The following is a 12107-nucleotide window of genomic DNA, read 5'->3' on the forward strand; positions in this document are numbered from 1 at the left end:
TCTATGGCAAATACCAAACAAGCTCCACAGTGCTGGGCAATGAGCACAGGGCCCACTAGAGGACGTCGGGCCCTCAAGCCACCCTCATGAAGTCTGTTTCTGATTGTTTGGTCAGAGACATTCACACCAGTGACCTGCTGGAGGTCATTTTGTAGGGCTCTGGCAGTGCTCATGCTGTTACTGATGCTACCAGTAGTGACACTGGCCATAACCAAATGCAAAACGAGTGAAAAAACAGTCAGAAAAGATGAGGAGGGAAAAATGTCAGTGGCCTCCACCTGTTAAACCATTCCTGTTTTGGGGGTCGTCTCATTGTTGCCCCTCTAGTGCACCTGTTGATAATTTCATTAACACCAAAGCAGCTGAAACTGATTAACAACCCCCTCTGCTACTTAACTGACCAGATCAATATCCCAAATGTTTCATTGATTTGATGCTATACTCTGATTAAAAAGTGTTCCTATAATTTTTTGAGCAGTATATATATACATATATTGTAGTGTGCGGCCAGGCAGGACCAGGGGAGCAAGTGTGGTCAGTACGTTTCCTTCCCCGGGTCGCTAGATGGCAGCCCCCCTAGGTTGCAGCGGTGCCTCGGACTCCCGCAGGGCTTCATGGGAGTTAGAGTTTGGTGCAGCCCTGTTGTGAACGGCAGGCGCCGCCAGGGGGTGCTGCAGCTGGAGTTGCTGAGCCCTTATGCACAGTTCTTCCGCCACATCCGGAAGTGCTGCCGGAAATGAAGTCATCAAGCACCTGGAGCTCTTCCGGGTGCATTATAAAAGGAGCCAGCAACCACTACTATGGAGGCCAGAGTCAGGAGGAGAAAGACAAAGCTTGCAGAGGAGGAGTGGAGGAAGAATAAGAGAAATATAAAAGTATTGTATGGAGTTGTGTTTGTGGGGACTGTGTTGTGTCTGTGGGTACGGGGAAGACGTAGCCCATAGACGAAGAAAATAAATAATTATTTGTTTTATAAGTGTGCCTCCTGTGTCTGTCTGTGTCAGGTCGGCACTCATATAGTGCCTTTTTGTCACACTATATATATATATATATATATATATATATATATATATATACTGTATAAATATACAGTAGTCTGAGTCCTGGAATGCAATGAATGTAATTACTCCGGACCTACAGGCTGTCAAATAAATGAACCACACGCTGTGGTGCAGCGTAAAGGGGCTTTGTCTCTGATGCTAGCATCCGAGGTTCGATCCCCGCGAGGGGAGCAGTAGAGTGTGTACGCCTGATGAGCCCAAATGAGGGCAAAACACGTATCGTGTACTCTTTGCATTATTTGACAGTAAACTATGCAACATCCTATGATCTGCTTCTTGCAAATGAAAGAGGGCACCGTGGCGGATGTTTGTTGAGGGCAGACCAACCACATGCGTTACCTGGTAGGTAACCACTCACACAATTCAGGTCGAGACTCAGACTACGAATGCAATGAATATATATATATATATATATATATATATATATATAAAGATATATATATACGAGGGGAAGTCAAAAAGTAAAGGGATTTTTTTAATTTCTCTTTTCAGAATTTGGTAACACTGCTCGTATCCAGCGCTGAATGAGGGTAGTCGCCAACACTTCTATACAACGTGTAACTCTTATTCCCGCGTTATTCGTTGGAGTGTAGCAGACCGTTAAACATCACAGCTCCATTGTCGATCTGCACCAAGGAGGAAATAAGGGCAATGATTCGCTTTTTGTTTGCGGAAGGTGTTAAACCTGTGGACATTATTCGTCGAATGCAAGCACAGTATGGTGACAACTGTTTATCGCGAAGCAAGATCTACGAATGGAGAATGGATACAGTCCAGACCTGGCTCCAAGCGATTTTCATATGTTTGGACCATTAAAGGAAGCGCTAAGGGGAAGAAGATTTGCAAGTGATGAAGAAGTCATTGATGCAGTGCAAAACTGGTTGCAGATGCAACCGAAAAACTTTTTTTCCGACGGAATCAAAAAACTTGTGAAACGTTGGGAAAAGTGCATTGAAGTCCAGGGAGGTTATGTAGAAAAATAAGGTATGTTTCACATTTCTATCATTAGAATAAATGCCCCTTTTCTCAAATGTCCCTTTACTTTTTGACTTCCCCTCGTATATATACAGTATATGTATATATATATATATATATATATATATATATATATATACACACTGATTGGATCATTCATTTTTAGAAAACTGGCCCTGAAAAGCATGCAATGTAGCTGCTAAGATAAGTTAATGGATCAGCAGGGTGTACTTATCTCCTTGTGATACAGTACTGTATATACTGTATAATTATATCATGCTATGTGAATGGAGCAGGCAGATTAGGAAATCTCTTAACCAACTTCACTCCCATCCATTTTACTGTGTTATCCAACCAACTAACTCACAAGAACCTAGAGCCTACAGCATCATAGCAGGATTGGAGACAGGTCAGGGAGTATTCAGTCATAGCTAGGGATTATCAGACACTTCCGAGTTGACAACCAGAGGGTCCATGCAGTTAAATATCAAATAAACACTGTAGATATAATATTAGATACATATATTTGTAAATACAGTACATATGGTATATTCTAAACATGAATATACTGTAGATGTTGTATGCTAAGTATATTTTTATTTATTGTATTTTTGTAAGGTCAATTCTAAGCAGACAAACAAATAAGAAATTCATTGTACTATGTATGACAATAAACCTTACTTGACTTGTCACTCATAAATATAATTATACATCATTGCAAATTATTTAGCATTGACACCTCATGGATCTATTGCTCTGGGTTAAATTCCACCATGTTGAGTCAAGAACTGATTGGAGTTTGCACAATGCCCCCATGTCTTCATGGTTCTTTCTCTGAATATTTTGTTTTTTCTCCCAAATTTTCAAAAATTGGATCTACATCTGAGAAGGACCCACCATGGACCATTGTTTATCCAAAAATTGTTTCTGCCCTCATTTTTACATTAAGAAGGTTTTAGAATTCCTATGTTAAGTATATACATAGTTCACTTATAGGCCTAATAAGGGATGTTAATGTCAATGATATCAAAAAAATTGGTACAGCATATATTCACATTTTTTAATCAAATCTTTATTGATAAACGCAAAAAGACAAAATCTTAGAGAAAAAAAATAGCAAATCTTTACTTATAATAAAATAACATCTCTATGCATGGCACCCACCCCACCCATAACCCCAAAGCAGCCCTGCAGGATTCAAGAATGTAAAATGCATCAATAGAAGAGACCAAATGGACAGTCAAGTAAGGAACAGCAGTGCATCATCTCCGCCAAGGAGATCCAAAGGTAACAGTCAGGCAAAGACCAAGGGGCGACCACACATGGACTAAATGGATCATGTCTGACCTATAATCAATGTAGGGAGCAGATGCCCATTGATCCAAGAAAATTATAATATGATATTATTTAGGTGCACACCATGCTGTAAACTAGCAACAGAGAGACTGAAGTAGATTCATTGAAGAACGTTGATAACAGGAGAAGTAAATCTGGCCAGTGATAAGACCAAAGGAGCACTCACCTCCTAGCCATAAACCTACTTAAAAAGTGCAAGTTGGCATTTGCTAATGACACAGTCTGAGCCAACCACAGTTGTGTCCGAGGAGTTCTGGTAAATGTCACCTTTGGGCAGACAATTTAATGAGGACTCATTTATTTAACATACCTTGGAATTAGCTAAGGAATCAATCATATTGTAAAACATAAGCATGAAATTTAGACAATACCACCAGGGGGCAGAATACCTCTACAAAATGAAAGAAGCTGAACAATAAAAATATCTGGCAGACACCCTTATACTCACTTGGAATCTGTTGGTAGAATTTAGAGAGTTATATTACTCTAAAATAATTAAACATATATGTTCATAAATAAAAGGTAGCATTCTGTTGCTTTTTTCACCAGATTCACATCAAAATTAGATTGTTTAAGACTACAAAAAAAGTTTTGATTTCAAGAGTCCAATGTTTCTGAGGGTGCTGTATTTACTTGAAAAACTGATCTTAGAGACAAGACCATTATAAAATAAAAAAATGTCAAACCTTCTTAACTTATTTCAGAGGCGCAGTGGAACATCTCCTGTCCCAACAGCATCAAACACTAGCCAGGAACCGACTGTGGCAGGAGTGTCAGTCCGTCACATGGCTCACTCAGACACAAACTCACCTGTGCCCGAAATCACCATAGAATCGGACATTTTGCTAACAAGCAAAGTATCCAAGGAAATCTCACATGCACACACATTGGGAACAAATACAAACTTCCCACAGTTAATTAACAGACACAGAATTCAAACTGAGGACATGGGATCTGACATCGCTAACGACTGAGCCGCTGTGCTGCCCACAGTACTGCCTTTAATCACCCAAGAATCTTTTTAAAGCTTATTATCTGGGAAGGGTTTACTTGGCGTGAACTCCACAAGACCACTGAATGTGTCCAGTGGTATCTGACACCAAGACTTTATCAGCAGATTTTTTTATGTCCTGTAAGTTGTGAGGTGGGGCCTCCATGGATCAGACTTGCTTTTCCAGTACATCCCATAGATGCCCAATCAAACTGAGATTTGGTGAATTTGGAGACCAAGCCAATATCTTGAAGTCTTTGTTATGTTCCTCCTTGCATTCCTGAGCAACTTTTACATTGTGGCAGGGCGAATTCTTTTTTCCTGAAAGAGGCCACTGCCATCAGGGACTACCATGGCCATATATGAGTGTACGTGGTCTTCAACAATCTTTAGGTAGGTGGTATGTGTCAAAGTAACATACGTATGAAGGCCAGGACCCAAGGTTTCTCAGCAGAACAAATGTCTGCCAGCTTGCCTTCTTTCCATAGTGCGTCCTGCTGCCATCACTTTCCAAAGTAAACGACGCACACACAGCTAGCCGTCCACATAATCTAAAAGAAAATGTGATACAGTGATCCCTCGCTATATCACGCTTCGACTTTCGCGGCTTCACTCTATCGCGATTTTTTCTCATACACGCTTACGTCACTACACATGCGCTTTCTGAGAACTTTTATCTAAGCCCCACGATGGCTCCTTAAACGTGCTGCTTTTTCTAAGCCTTCTGACAATGAAACTAAGCGCCGGTGGAAGATGCTTACCATCCAGGAGAAGGTGAAACTCTTGGATATGATCAAAGATGGCAATACCCTGCAAAAGCCACCTCACGCATATGAAAAGACAGCGCCAGCAACTGCCTATCAAGATGTTCTTCAGCCGCGCACCCAGACACCCACTGCCTACTCCTAGTACTCCTTCAGCGGAAGAAGACAACGACGCACCTGCTGAAGATACTGCACCACCTAGTGATGGGCGGAGTGAAGCCTCACGAAGCATCAACACGTTTGAAGCAATTGTGTCAGAAATCGTATCGAAGCTTCGAAGCATTTGACACTCACCTCTCTAGTGACACCTCCTGGCCATTTTCATTAACGTTACAGAAACTTATGATCCACTTCAATGACGTCTGTTAAAACTCTTATTGCTTTTATTTTTTCGCAGCTACAGACTGACAACGAAGAGAAGGGTTCGTCAGCAGCTTCTAGTGTCTGATGTCTAAAAAATATAAATATAACTAACGCCGACAAGCAGAATGCACTATTACGATAGCAAGAGTTAAACAAAATAAGACGCCTCACCTCATGGATTCCCGGCTCTTTTAATTAGTATTTACTTTTGCACTGTATCATTATAATCGCTCCTGTTATTAGTATTATAATTAACCCTGATCTTTTCTTGAGATCACATTTAATAGCCTTAAATGTTTTCTTTGGTCTGACTTAATTAAAACGGAGTAGACAGAAAATAAAGGTTTATCCCTGTACTTTGCCATGATATAGGTAAGCACATTTGAGAAAGAAAATGTGAAATCCTTAAATCACAGATGTTATTATTCAATCAAGTATTAAACTATTTCATTTATTAATACTTTACAATATTTTTTGGAGCTCAAAAGTAACGAGTTCGCTACAAGAAAAGATGCCGTCAGTGGCTCAATTAACTAAGATGGTTGCTTTTCAAATTCTGAGCGTAGTGCTAGCCCGAGTTCGATCCGAACTAAAGACTCATCATAATTAACAAAAATTTTAAAAATAATCTCGAGTGAAATCTTTATAACCAATTAGAACTAAATAATTTTGAGAGATACTGTGGAAGGATCGCATAAGAGATCTGTTCGTGAATCATCCCCTCTTAGAATCGCCATCAAAATTCGATGACTAATTGCGTAAGGCAGCTCACGTATTTACATTAATTCATCTTCTATTCATCGCCATTTGACGTCCATGAACCTCTCCATTGAATAAGGTGATAACAAACCAACTGTGGTAGATCAGGTTGAATTTGCTCTGCTGCACCAAACATTCAAAGGTGTCAATCCGGAGCACATCAGAGAGGCTGATAGACACGGCGCAGATCAGTCACCGGCACACCGACACACAGACACACACGGGGCACTCCAAGGTGAGCAGTGCATGTATCAAGGTCGGCATTAAAGATCTTGAGTGCTGAGGCAACAACAAAAAGCAGCGGGGGAAACACATCTGGACCTGCTGCCGAAAAAGCATTTGCTTTTAACAACAGCATCCCTCCCTCGTGAACACATCTTCAAGGTCCGGACAGGCGATCAGGAAAAAGTTGTCTTAGTCACATCCATCCATCCATTGTCTCCCGCTTATCCGAGGTCGGGTCACGGGGGCAGCAGCTTGAGCAGAGATGCCCAGACTTCCCTCTCCCCGGCCACTTCTTCTAGCTCTTCCGGGAGAATCCCAAGGCGTTCCCAGGCCAGTCGAGAGACATAGTCCCTCCAACGTGTCCTGGGTCTTCCCCGGGGCCTCCTCCCGGTTAGACGTGCCCGGAACACCTCACCAGGGAGGCGTCCAGGAGGCATCCTGATCAGATGCCCGAGCCACCTCATCTGACTCCTCTCGATGCGGAGGAGCAGCGGCTCTACTCTGAGCCCCTCCCGGATAACTGAGCTTCTCACCCTATCTTTAAGGGAGAGCCCAGACACCCTGCGGAGGAAACTCATTTCAGCCGCTTGTATCCGCGATCTTGTTCTTTCAGTCACTACCCATAGCTCATGACCATAGGTGAGGGTAGGAACATAGATCGACTGGTAAACTGAAAGCTTCGCCTTGCGGCTCAGCTCCTTTTTCACCACGACAGACCGATGCAACGCCCGCATTACTGCGGATGCCGCACCGATCCGCCTGTCGATCTCACGCTCCATTCTTCCCTCACTCGTGAACAAGACCCCGAGATACTTGAACTCCTCCACTTGGGGCAGGATCTCGCTACCAACCCTGAGAGGGCACTCCACCCTTTTCCGGCTGAGGACCATGGTCTCGGATTTGGAGGTGCTGATTCTCATCCCAGCCGCTTCACACTCGGCTGCGAACCGATCCAGAGAGAGCTGAAGATCACGGCCTGATGAAGCAAACAGGACAACATCATCTGCAAAAAGCAGTGACTCAATCCTGAGCCCACCAAACCGGACCCCCTCAACGCCCTGGCTGCGCCTAGAAATTCTGTCCATAAAAGTTATGAACAGAATCGGTGACAAAGGGCAGCCCTGGCGGAGTCCAACTCTCACTGGAAACGGGTTCGACTTACTGCCGGCAATGCGGACCAGGCTCTGGCAACGATCGTACAGGGACCGAACAGCCCTTATCAAGGGGGCCGGTACCCCATACTCTCGGAGTACCCCCCACAGGATTCCCCGAGGGACACGGTCGAATGCCTTTTCCAAGTCCACAAAACACATGTAGACTGGTTGGGCAAACTCCCATGCACCCTCCAGGACCCTGCTAAGGGTATAGAGCTGGTCCACTGTTCCGCGACCAGGACAAAAACCACACTGTTCCTCCTGAATCCGAGGCTCTACTATCCGATGGACCCTCCTCTCCAGGACCACTGAATAGACTTTTCCAGGGAGGCTGAGGAGTGTGATCCCTCTGTAGTTGGAACACACCCTCCGATCCCCCTTCTTAAAGAGGGTGACCACCACCCCGGTCTGCCAATCCAGAGGCACTGTCCCTGATGTCCATGCGATGTTGCAGAGGCGTGTCAACCAAGACAGTCCTACAACATCCAGAGCCTTGAGGAACTCCGGGCGTATCTCATCCATCCCCGGGGCCCTGCCACCAAGGAGTTTTTTGACCACCTCGGTGACCTCAGTCCCAGAGATGGGGGAGCCCACCTCTGAGTCCCCAGGCTCTGCTTCCTCATTGGAAGGCATGTTAATGGGATTGAGGAGGTCTTCGAAGTACTCCCCCCACCGATCCACAACGTCCCAAGTCGAGGTCAGCAGCGCACCATCCCCACCATATACAGTGTTGACACTGCACTGCTTCCCCTTCCTGAGACGCCGGATGGTGGACCAGAATCTCCTCGAAGCCGTCCGAAAGTTGTTCTCCATGGCCTCCCCAAACTCCTCCCACGCCCGAGTTTTTGCCTTAGCAACCACCAAAGCCGCATTCCGCTTGGCCTGCCGGTACCTATCAGCTGCCTCCAGGGTCCCACAGGACAAAAGAGACCGGTAGAACTCCTTCTTCAGCTTGACGGCATCCTTCACCGCCGGTGTCCACCAACGGGTTCGGGGATTGCCGCCACGACAGGCACCGACCACCTTACGGCCACAGCTCCGGTCAGCTGCCTCAACAATAGAGGCACGGAACATGGCCCATTCGGACTCAATGTCCCCCACCTCCCTCGGGATGTGGTCGAAGTTCTGCCGGAGGTGGGAGTTGAAGCTACTTCTGACAGGGGGCTCTGCCAGACGTTCCCAGCAGACCCTCACAGCACATTTGGGCCTACCATGCCTGACCGGCATCCTCCCCCACCATCGAAGCCAACTCACCACCAGGTGGTGATCAGTTGACAGCTCCGCCCCTCTCTTCACCCGAGTGTCCAAGACATGTGGCCGCAAGTCCGACGACACGACCAGAAAGTCGATCATCGAACTGAGGCCTAGGGTGTCCTGGTGCCAAGTGCACATATGAACACCCCTATGCTTGAACATGGTGTTCGTTATGGACAATCCGTGACGAGCACAGAAGTCCAATAACAAAACACCGCTCGGGTTCAGATCGGGGGGGCCATTCCTCCCAATCACGCCCTTCCAGGTCTCACTGTCATTGCCCACGTGAGCATTGAAGTCTCCCAGCAGAACGAGGGAGTCCCCAGAAGGTATGCCCTCTAGCACCCCCTCCAGGGACTCCAAAAAGTGTGGGTACTCCGAACTGCTGTTCGGTGCATACGCACAAACAACAGTTAGGACCCGTCCCCCCACCCGAAGGCGCCTCTCACCGGGGGCAACTACAGAGTGGTACAGAGTCCAGCCCCTCTCAAGGAGATTGGTTCCAGAGTCCAAGCTGTGCGTCGACGTGAGCCCGACTATATCTAGCCGGAACCTTTCAACTTCGCGCACTAGCTCAGACTCCTTCCCCTTCAGAGAGGTGACATTCCACGTCCCAAGAGCCAGCTTCTGTAGCCAAGGATCGGACCGCCAAGGTCCCCGCCTTCGGCCACCACCCAACTCACACTGCACCCGACCTCCTTGGCCCCTCCCATAGGTGGTGAGCCCATGGGAAGGGGGACCCACGTTGCCTCTTCGGGCTGTGCCTGGCCAAGCCCCATGGGTGCAGGCCCGGCCACCAGGCGCTCGCCATCGAGCCCCACCTCCAGGCCTGGCTCCAGAGTGGGGCCCCAGTGACCCGCGTCCGGGCAAGGGAAAACGCCGTCCAAAATTGTTTTCCATCATAGGAGGTTTGTTTTAACCGCTCTTTGTCTCATCCCTCACCTAGGACCAGTTTGCCTTGGGTGGCCCTACCAGGGGCATAAAGCCCCGGACAACAGAGCTCCTAGGATCATTAGGACACGCAAACCCCTCCACCACGATAAGGTGGCGATTAAAGGAGGGGTGTCTTAGTCACAGCACAGTGCAATAATAAAACATTTTCTAAAACATATAGTTGTCCAGTCTGTATCATTCCTAAGCAATCTTCCAGTTATAGAAGCGCAATCCCAGTTACTAACACATTTATCGTGTAGCTCCCCCCCCCACCCCCACCGCCAACACTCAAAGTAAGAACACATTCCACCTTATTAATTTAATATTTAAAATTTTAAACCGCTAAACCCGCCATCAACAACTACAATAACAATTGAAATCGTCACTCAAATATTTTTTTTTTTGTTATAGACATAAAATAAGATGCCCATTTCCATTTGATATATCTTTACTAGTGTTCTCGCCTTGCTCACTCTCGGTCCACGGTGGAATTTGCTGTTAAATGGAAAAAAAAAGAAAAACAGACTCTTTTGGGTCACAATGGGACCCGAACCCAAGCAAGCCTTACTATGGAGCGGCAACGCTACCGCTGCACCATATATATATATATAAAATGCATGTTTTGTATGTATGTAATGAAGACAAAAACAATTATGTATAGATGTATACTATATGACATACGTTCAGTGTTGCATGAAAACGTTGCATGAGGTGAAGCATGGATATTTATGAGAGTATTATAGTGAGAGATGTGTCGTCACCGTATTACTAAAGCTCTTCTTTGCAGCATTGTGCATTCTACAAGTCGGAATTTGTATGATGTATAATTTATAATTTTATTTTTTACCACAAAGTATTATCGGGCACAATCATTTAACATGTATGGATCATCCACAAACATTCATTTCAATGGGAATTCTGTCGAGTTTTTGAACTCTGTTGATGCCATATGTACTTCAAACGGGAGCTCGTCAGCACCAAGCAGACATGCACACTGGAATCATCAAGCTTGGTTAGAAGCACTGAGCAGACATGCGTACTAAGATTGCATCATGACGGAGCTCTGACGCCTCAGACATGCGTAGTACTGAGATCATGACGGGTATCCGAAGCCTCAGTCATGCGTAGTGCTGAGATTGCGTCATGACGAGCTTCAAACGGGGCTTTGAAGCCTCAGACATGCGTAGTTCTGAGATCATGACGGAGCTCTGAAGCCTCAGACATGCGTAGTACTGAGATTGGATCATGATAGGGCTTCGAAGTCTCGAGCAGACATGGTCACTGGTTACTGAATCTTTGTGAAGCCTCAGCACACTCAAAGGCATTGACCTCTATATTTTGAGAGTCTATCTGACACTTAACTCTCTAGTTATATTTTGTAATTCGTATTGACATTACGCACTTCACTTAATATAGTTAAACTACAATTCAGGTAGTTGCTGAGAAGTAATTATTGTTCTTGTGGTTTGCTGTGATTTCCTTAGTCTGATACATAGTGTCAAAGATATATTGTCATATATCAACTTTATATATATAAAAAGATTGGGAAAATCGTGCAACCTTTTTATGGAACGCTTAATTTTGTTCAAAACCGTACGTCATATAGTATACATCTATAAATATAATTTTTTTGTCTTCATTAGGAAATACAACAATGATACTCTCGTGTCAATTAAACCAATTTAACGTGTATATGTCAAACAACATATTTCCCCATCCACCGCAGTATGAACAGTAGTAGTAGTTCAGTTGTGCGAAGCTCGCTAATTATCCCGATTAGGTGGCTCAATGGTATCGCAACTGTTTCTCAGTAAACACACCAGGGGTTCGCGTCGTCGATCCTCCACTTGTGAAAGGACTTTTTTTTCAATTCCTCAATTTAACAATATTTTCAGCTTGGACGGATAGCGAGCGAATCGAGCTGTTGAGGGAAGGTTGGGACGCTGTAGTCGGGCAGGGGGCACAAGTCCCTAATTATATTGTGTATGTAAAGAGTTTCACTGTAAAACGTAATAAGCTTCATATTTGTGTGTTTGGAGACCCTGGTGTCGTACTGAATTTGTATTGTAGAAAAACAAACTACTGTGCAGCATACCTAAATGTGTCTTTTCGTTTCTGATCGCTATACGGCACTACCAATTTAAGACAATTCGCTATAAACCGTTTCAGTCAATCAGCGCCTTCTAAAAGAATGACAGTGTGAACCTTTATTGTAGCAGTGCAGCATCTTCGTTTCAGTCAGTCATTGCCCTGTTAGACTATTTACTGTTAA

The sequence above is a fragment of the Erpetoichthys calabaricus genome, chromosome 2 (genome assembly GCF_900747795.2).
Source record: "Erpetoichthys calabaricus chromosome 2, fErpCal1.3, whole genome shotgun sequence".
NCBI classification, from domain to species: Eukaryota; Metazoa; Chordata; class Cladistia; order Polypteriformes; family Polypteridae; genus Erpetoichthys; species Erpetoichthys calabaricus.